This window comes from Daphnia pulicaria, chromosome 1 (genome assembly GCF_021234035.1).
Source record: "Daphnia pulicaria isolate SC F1-1A chromosome 1, SC_F0-13Bv2, whole genome shotgun sequence".
In the NCBI taxonomy this organism is placed as follows: domain Eukaryota; kingdom Metazoa; phylum Arthropoda; class Branchiopoda; order Diplostraca; family Daphniidae; genus Daphnia; species Daphnia pulicaria.
Window position 1 is genome coordinate 35,451,155 of NC_060913.1, and position 8,857 is coordinate 35,460,011.

Genomic DNA, 8,857 nt, shown 5'->3' on the forward strand with positions numbered 1-8,857 from the left:
AAAGAAGATAAATGAATATAATTGTACCATTGATCTCTTCGTTGACAGGGGCCTCAGTCCTTATAGCAATCGGCACTAAATTGTTTGTTGGTATTGCACTCCTTTTCTTGTCGATATGATTGTTGGCTTGGGCAGCTTTTGGCATTGGTGAGAGAGCACGATTACTTCCAGAAGTTGATGGGACTAATTTCAGCTTAATAACATCTCCTTCCCTAACTGAAATACACATCGAAATTAGCACCAATACTAAAAATAAAACTAATAAAAATAAAATACTTATTTCAAAACTGAGAAATTTGGGATCATTTTCTGCAATCTTAGCTTGCACCTTTTTAACAAATTCCAACCTTAACGTGGCATCTGCAACAAATGCATGCATAACGTGTACTTTACAATTTTTGAAATAAAACGATGTTACAAAAGACTAAATTTACCTTGTTTGATGCGAGTTTCGAATTCCTTGCTGTTAATTGGAACACGAAAAAGTCGGCCACAATATTCTACATAAAAAAGGAAATAATTTAAATGTTGTGCTTGGGTGTAAAGATTCGCCATTTTTTGTCAACGTTGTTTTTGTCAATGTTTTTGTGTAAAGATACGACAAAACGTCAAGTGGTTGCCAAATATATAGTCAATTTTTAAATGCAACATTGCCACAGTAGCTATAAGATTTTCAATTCGCTTTAACATCTTTTCATAAAAAATCGACGAAGCTAAAAAGCTTGTCATTTTCCAGAGGAAAAACAGGCTTTTTATTGGTGATAGGGCAAAGTCACGTGAGGTTCGGCAACACTGATTGGCTTACAAAAAAAGTGGTCACTTAACGAACCCCTGGCAGTGGTGCCGAAAAAGACAAACACAGTGCCGAAAACAACAAATCAGTGCTGAAAACGACAAAATCAAAGTGCCGAAAAAAACTGCCGATAGGACACCGTTCCATCACATCCCATTTTGATTTTTAGAACGACGTCACGAGATTCAAAAGACGCATTGATCAAGTCTATAAAGAACTAGTGATACCATCAAGAACATTAAACTTAAAGTATCGTCCGGGGCTTACTTCAACGGTGTTCACTCTACGTGGAGTTCCTTACAGTGTCTTGTAATATTTTGGGAGAAAAGACAGAAAAGGATTAGTTCTAAAGGCCAAAAGCTTGTTTACACTGTCCCTAGAGACGTTAGAATCCACAGCTTGATGGGCAATACGTTTTTGGAATAATTGCTGCCTATCGATGACACTTAAACTCTCGTCTACATCTACAAGATACAAATCCCAATCATTCAAATCATCCTGATCATCATCGCCGTCTAAGTCGTTCAAACTATCAGCAACCTTTTCTGGCTCTAAATTGAAAAGGCGTGAGTTATCATCAAACAATGAACTATTACCCCCTTCAGATTCAGAATCGTTAGAAAAATTAGCAACAGCATCCAAACCACCTGGTGCTCCCTCAAACAGTTTATCTTGGCTCGCAATAAGATAACTGACACTAACATGCATGTTTTCATTGGAATTGTCTAAAGTTTCAATTTGAAAATTATCCGGTTCCTCATTTTCACCCTCATCGTCATTCTCATTTGATTGCACAGCAATAGTTTTTCATAGTCTTCGGGCTCTCTGCCTTGCACCTACTAACACTTTAACGTTTGCTAGTTCATTACAGCTGGCAATGACATAGTGAATGGAGTAGTGATAAGTAATACTCTTATATAACAGTATTGTCTATGTACCCAGAGAAAGCAATGATAAGAATAAACTAGAAAATACCTTCAATGTAATGCACATGTGCTTCACAGTTGAACAACGGGATGACTACATATTACTTCAAGTGGTGATGATATGCAGTGTTTGGAACGTCAACGGTTGACATTCCGTCAAATTTGACGTAACGTCATGAGGCAACGTCAAATTTGACGTTGTTTGCGATGTAGGAAAAATTTTAGCTTGACGTTTGACGGTGACGTTGACGTTTGACGTTGGTTATTTCAATTGGCAACGTCGTCGACCTTGAAACAAGAATAATTTTTCCTTGCACGCAATTTGGCGCAATTTCACTGCTTTAGAATGGTTAGTGTTAGGATAGTTAGCATTTTATATTAAAATAAGACTTTTCAATCGGTTAAAGATATCCACTGAAGTTTTTAAAAAAATTTACAATTCAAATTACATTAAACGTCATATTTGACGTTGGAAAAATTTTACGTAACGTTGACGTTTTTTTTTACGTTTTCGATTGACGATGACGTTTGCCTTAACTTCAAAAGTAACGAAATTAAATTGACGTTCCAAACACTGATGATATGTATTGTGATACCTAAAGAGATAACATAGAGTACTAAGTTATAGCCACAATGAGAATAAACTATAAATACCTTCAATAAATTGCATGTGCTTCACTGTCAAACGACGGGATGACTACACATGAATTCAAGTGGTGATGATACGAATTAAAATACCTTAAGAGATAACACAGAATGCTAAGTTATGGACACTCTAAATTTAATGTTGGGGTATTATTTACCCAGGTCTTGAAAATAGATTGGATGAATAGTAGGTAATGTTGAAGTTATGAAATTTTAGCTGAAAATACCTACATAAAGTAATAAATTCACCTTAATTACACTGAAATATTCGTACTATTCAATATTTTGTAAAATACCTTTTCACTACACACAATCGAAATGTTATTTACGACGAACTGCATCCTTAGAACTGATAACTGAAATGAAGTAAAACCGATCAGGGATGTTTAAGCAACTAGGTTGACTTTTCCAACAAAGAAAACCTCGCTAACTTTCGTAAACTACGCGTATCCATGTTAAGTACTTAAAAATCGATCCTTTGTTTTGTAGTTACCAATATCAATACTTAATCATTTTAAAAACTTAAATAGAAATACGTAACTATTTTACAAAAAAACATATTTTTAATTGCAAGTTAGATAATAAATTTGCTTTTTTGCTTATTAATCTTAATATCTCATTTTCATTCTAATTTGCAATATATTGATCGTAATGTTAACCATCAACTTCTTAAAACTTGCAACGTTGCAAGCTTCCGCCATTACATTGGCTTACTTGTTTCAACAATTGTGTGTTCTGCCAGTCTGCCCCTTATGACATAACTTTCAAGTTATGTCTCATTTGATTGTTGAAGTTCCTAAAGAGGTACTGGTAACTGGATATAGATAGTCGCTGAAAATTGGATAGAGGACCATGTTTTCTATTTACCAGATGCAAAATTTTGAGCCAATACAAGATTAAAATGCTGAAATGGGGTGCACCACCTGATATTGAGAGTTAAGACAGCCACAATGTTTTTAAAATCGTGGGAACGTTTGGTATTAATTTCTCATTTCTATTGCGTGACTACTTGTATTTAATTTGTATTGTAATAACTAATGTTGATTTTATTAATAGGAACATATGATGGAGCCAGAAAAAAACTCCCCTGTGTTGAGTCTGGCTACCCATTCTGAGTTATAGCAACACAGTAAGAGGAAAACGAGAAAAGAAGAAGAAAAAGTTTAGCTTTCCAGGTGAAACTACAACCGACATGGAAAGTGATAAGGAAGAAGCAGTTGACCCATGCAGAAAGTTAGCATCAAAGATGTCACACCAAACCTCTCAAAAAAAGGTCTTTCAAAGGTGGAATTTCATTTCCTTTACCTCAAACAGGCCTGTAGGTTGTTAAGCGATCTACCAATTTGTCTTCAGAAGCTACACAGCAAGATAATTGATAATTAACTGGTATCGAGGTATAACATCCTTATGAACTGTTATTGGATTTTAGGAACTAATTCAGATAAAGGAAGTTGCCCCAATGATGCAGAATTACCATCTAGTAATCTGATGAACATTTCAAGTGAGCCAATTAATAATATCAATATTATTTAATTGCATTTACGAATAGTTTACATTTCTGCGTTACTTAGGCAACACAATTTTTTTGTTACGAACAGAAGCTTCGTCGTCTACTGTGGATTTAACTTATCAACAATTATTTCAGCCAGGTAACAAGACTTCTTATTTTATGAAATTAATTAAGTAACATGATGGTGCGTTAATTATTAGGAAACACTACAGTACCCACCAAACTATTAGGTACTCTTTACGAATATAAAGAATGATTTACAATAAAATCAACTCAGAGAACCCTTCCCTATACCCTAAAGTTGTCCACTTCAAAATTTGTACTTTTTACTACACACTTGCACTGTAGCCCCCATAGGCATTATAAATTTCGACAAATTTTGAAGTGGAAAACTTTGGGGTATAGGGAAGGGTTCTCTGAGTTGATTTTATTGTAAATAATTCTTTATATTCGTATAGAGTGAAGAATTGTGCTTCTTTTGGCACAAAAAAAAAATTTAGCTTTACTTTTAGTATTTTTGGTAAATTTTTGAAAACGCCGTATTTAACACGGCGCATATGGGGGGAAACGGGTGTACCTAATAAACTGAACGATACCGTAGCGCCATGGGGGTTAATCCTACAACAATTTTGTGTGTGTAAAAAATGTAGATCGTCATTAGATCTACTCAGGGAAAAAAGAAAAAAAATCTAGCCCAAGCCGTTCGGGTAGTATTTGCACTTTTTCTAAGACACGTAGTGCCATAAGAATGCACTGAAACAAGAAGGGTGTACCTAATAGTTTGGTGGGTACTGTATATCTGTCGCTTAGGTAACGAAGCATCAGCGTCTCATATAGAATTATATACTAAAAAACGATTCAGCCAGGTACTGGTAAGACTGAGATGCCTTTATTAAATTAATTTTAACATATTCATGCGTTACTTAGGCACTTTTTTCATCAAGGTGGTCATGAACATTCCTATAGAATAGAACAAACGGGTAATTGCATCACCCAAACAGGCTTTTTTCATCGATTTCTTCATAACTGCGTTACATATTTGCTGTGTTATTTTTTACGATTTCAGAAACTTCCCATCCAGTCTCACATTATAATGCCGGGCATTATAACTGGGGAACGCAGCCACCATATTGGAATTACAATTCTCATCTAATGAACAATTCCTATCACCCACCAGCACTATTACCTGTTCCTGAATTAGCAAACCATACAACTAGCCACATGTCAAGTAATAGGCCAATGCAATCACAACTGAAGCTATGTAATCTACTTACAATTTATTCATTGCAAGCGTTTACTTTTTTAAAAAATGTTTTATTTTAGATTCCGAAGGAAATCCTCCGCCGATTTATCCTACTCCGCCTCAATCACCTGTCAATCACCTGCCAATCAAAGAAAAGTACATGACTGCCTTAGCCAAAATAAATTAAAAGTTGGATATGATGCAAAAATCAATGAGGTCTGTAGATGAAGAAGACGGCGGCGTCAAAATACATGATGGAATCGCTTCTTTTCCTCTCAAGAGTATTGTAGAATTGGAAGCCTACGAAATATTGCTGAAAAATGATGGAAACCTAAGGAAACTGGTAGAATCAGATAAAAGTTATTCACATTTCAGTATGCAAAATCTTCACATGTACATTTTGTCTTTATATCCAAAATAGCTATCAAGAAAACTTCGTCTTTTGGGAAAGAGGAACACGAAAAATTCTGAAGCAGACTACGTTCAACGAGCATGGAGGACTGTTTTGGCGGATTCCCTCTCAAAGGATGTCAAATTGCTCGGGAGAAGAGACAGAAGAGTAAACAATGGAAATGGAAAAAAAGGAGTGCACAATTGTCGTATCTTACAAGTTGTTAAAGGTGAGTAAACATGAAATTGGTGTGGACCATGTGCAGATTTATTTAAATATTTGAATATTCCTATTTAAATAAAATAGGAAGAATCCTCTCAAACAAAGTATTTATTGATATGGAAAATGAGAAATTAATCGAAGAAACTAAAGGTGCTCTTAAAAATGCCAAAGCGCGTTTCGTTGCAGATCAAATGCGTGTTCCGGCGAATGAAGGCAACGACTATTAACTAAGGTAATTTCTGTAGTGCATTACATTTAGTTGTTTATTTTTCTATATAATATTTTTGTTTTTAGATTCTCAACTTTGGTCTTTTCTCAAGTTATCCTCCTTTCTTGCTATGGACCACCATATTTAAGAAACTACCGATGACGAAGGTCCAGACCAAAATGCAAATCAAGATATAATTTAAAAAATTGAAATGTTGTTATACTTGTATCGTAAATAAATCCTTTTATGGCTACAAAACAAGAAATAAAGTGTTTTTTTCAAATTTTTTTTACTTTTGGCCATTTATTTTTAGTAAAAATCGTACCGTAATAGTTATCTACGATGTGGTGTCTAGAGATATGTTTAAGATATATTAGCAAGATATCTTAGAGAGATGACATTTAGCCACTGTATAGCTAGAACAAAGATATCATTAGTTATCTTCACAATAGCTGTAAATATATCTACAAGTTATCCTTAAGATAACTTGTTTTACTAGGGATTGCCCATTACAAAATCAAGATATTTAAAGCTTTATATTTTCTTTGCAGATGGCTTTTCTAAATGTAATTGGCGTTTTGGAAAGAGTTTTAATTGGTACTTTTAAGGAAGCAGCACAACAGACAGTTGAAGAAACTAGGAGAAGATGGAAGAAACTTCTCTAAGCAAAAACCACATTTTAACTTACCAATTTAAATATTATTGATACGGTAACTCAATGTACCTTGTCTGGTTCCTCCCAAACAATTACTGTTGTTGCTGCTAAATTATTGGAATGTTGTTAATACACAAAAGAGATTTTAACAATAAGACATGTTCTCTACTCGCCTTATTTACTAGCTGACAACTACATATTAATTAAATGTTCATAAACATAAGAAATTCTTAAAAAATAAGTCACAAAAAATAATTACCAAGAATTACACTTTTTAACTCTACTAGAGTGATATTTTCTTTACTTAGTTCTTGGCAACAGCAGTTCTAACAACTTTTCCCCATGTTCCTTGGTTACATGATTGTTTTTCCTGCAACTTCATGAAAGGTAGATCACAAGGTATTTTTTCAATAGTAACTCTGGCTTCTACGATTGCATCGACTCTATTGAGAAAAGACTGATTGTTGTGTTCTCCTGTTATTTAGAAACAATGCTTCGTTATCTCACTGGAAACAATAATAATTTTTCAATTTAAATTACCTTCAATATTAGCTTAAGGGTCAGTAGCAGATAAGTTGGTTGAGGGCTACTTTCAGATATAAAAAGTATTTGGAATACAAGTTGGATTACTTCAAACATTTTAAATTGTACTTTTCAAATGGACATCCCTCTCTGGGTGTTCTTATGTAATGGTAATGGAATTCGTGGCTTGCATAAAAAAACTTATCTGCCATAAGAGTTACCATGTATTTAGAGCTTGAAACACCAAAGAGAACCTGCAATAACCAGTGTAATTAGTGCCACATCAATTATTCAACACTGAGGATGGAATTAAAATTCAACGTGGTTTAAGTGAACCTGATGGAAAGTAGTAATTTACTTACTACTTATTCCTTCAATACTAAATGGTATTTGAAGAAAAAATTGAGGCTTTGCCAAAAATATTGGACTGGTGGTTGCACGACGAATGTCTCCTCTCTGCTGGTTCAAAAACAACGATTATTGGAGCTAGTGCTAGAAAGTTTTTGATTAAAATGAACTACTTGATTTTCATAATGAACGGCGATTAATTCACATATATTCATTCTTAGCGAACCACGAGGTTGCTTAGATGAAGGAACAATTGTTAAATAATTTGATAATGGCAAGATGGTGGCCAAAACATTAGGCATTGCCAGATCTTCTTGTTACTTTTGTCCTTGTAAGGGAAAAATTTAGTCTTCACGTGTCATGGGCCCAGCTCTGATGGTCTATAACAGCCTTGTGTCTACCTGTAAACATTTCTGTGAACAAAGTAAGGTATAAGGAATAATAAGTTAACATTGATTCTAAATAAGTTGGAAAAACATTATTTCATTAAACAAATAACTGTTCTTTTTAGTGAGAATCACGATCTTTTGCAGAATTCACATTGTAATGGCAATGCAATCGTATCACAAAAACAGTCTTCGGCCATTTTCTTTTTCTTGAAAACTTTTCGCGTTGACATGTAAATAGATGCTAATGTGACGATTAATTTTTTTTTAGTTAGATTAGAATTTTTTACCCAAGAAAAAAGAAGAGGCAATTATAAGAGGAATGTAATTAAAAGAATTTATATCATATTTTTTTGAAAATTTAGATCTAGATCTGTCAAACACATTTTGGATTCTATTGCCCATTACAAAATCAAGATATTGTAAAGCCTATTTTTTATTTGCAGATGGCATTTAGAAGGGTTGTTGGCCTTTTGGAAAAAGTTTTCGTCGGTACTCTAAAGGAAGCTGCACAGCAGGCAGGTGATGCAGCTTGGAAAAAATTAGAGATAAAACGCAAGAATGAAAAAAAAAAATAACAAATGTTATAAAACAAAAAGATCATGAGGTGAGTAAATTATTTGTTATTATTTGAATTGTGTCATAAAAATAAGAATAAATTGGAAATGGCATAAAATTGCAAATTTTGTTTTTACAAATCACCTGTAACTGAATCATGATTCAATGTTTTATCCAGTGTTCTTATTAATGTCGAGCAACCTTTTTTCAAAATAAAGCAATTTCCCTAAAAAATTTCCTTAAAAATAACTAAGGTTTATCTTACAATTAATATTACATCATTAAAAATGATCACAATTGTTATTTCCTAGATGGAGAAGCTCAGACAATTTTTTTCCCCAATCGAAATGCGTTGCTCATCGTTTTCCTCTTCAAATAAAACTGATCTATTTAATATAAGGAATTATCAAGGTATAGAAAGATATAAATTTTAACTATATTTTTTTTACT

At 33.6% G+C, this 8,857-nt stretch overlaps 2 long non-coding RNA genes across 2 annotated transcripts; one reads left to right on the forward strand and one right to left on the reverse strand.

Annotated features, from left to right (window-relative positions):
• Positions 1-203: 203 nt before the first annotated feature.
• Positions 204-518, reverse strand: LOC124312296. The gene is made up of 3 exons (XR_006910464.1): positions 435-518; positions 277-360; positions 204-216 (listed from the first exon to the last, which is right to left on the reverse strand). It is a non-coding gene; the product is annotated as an uncharacterized LOC124312296 (long non-coding RNA).
• A 5,188-nt stretch (positions 519-5,706) lies between these two features.
• LOC124312420 lies at positions 5,707-6,078 on the forward strand. The gene is made up of 3 exons (XR_006910495.1): positions 5,707-5,737; positions 5,815-5,962; positions 6,025-6,078. It is a non-coding gene; the product is annotated as an uncharacterized LOC124312420 (long non-coding RNA).
• The last annotated feature ends 2,779 nt before the right edge of the window (positions 6,079-8,857 follow it).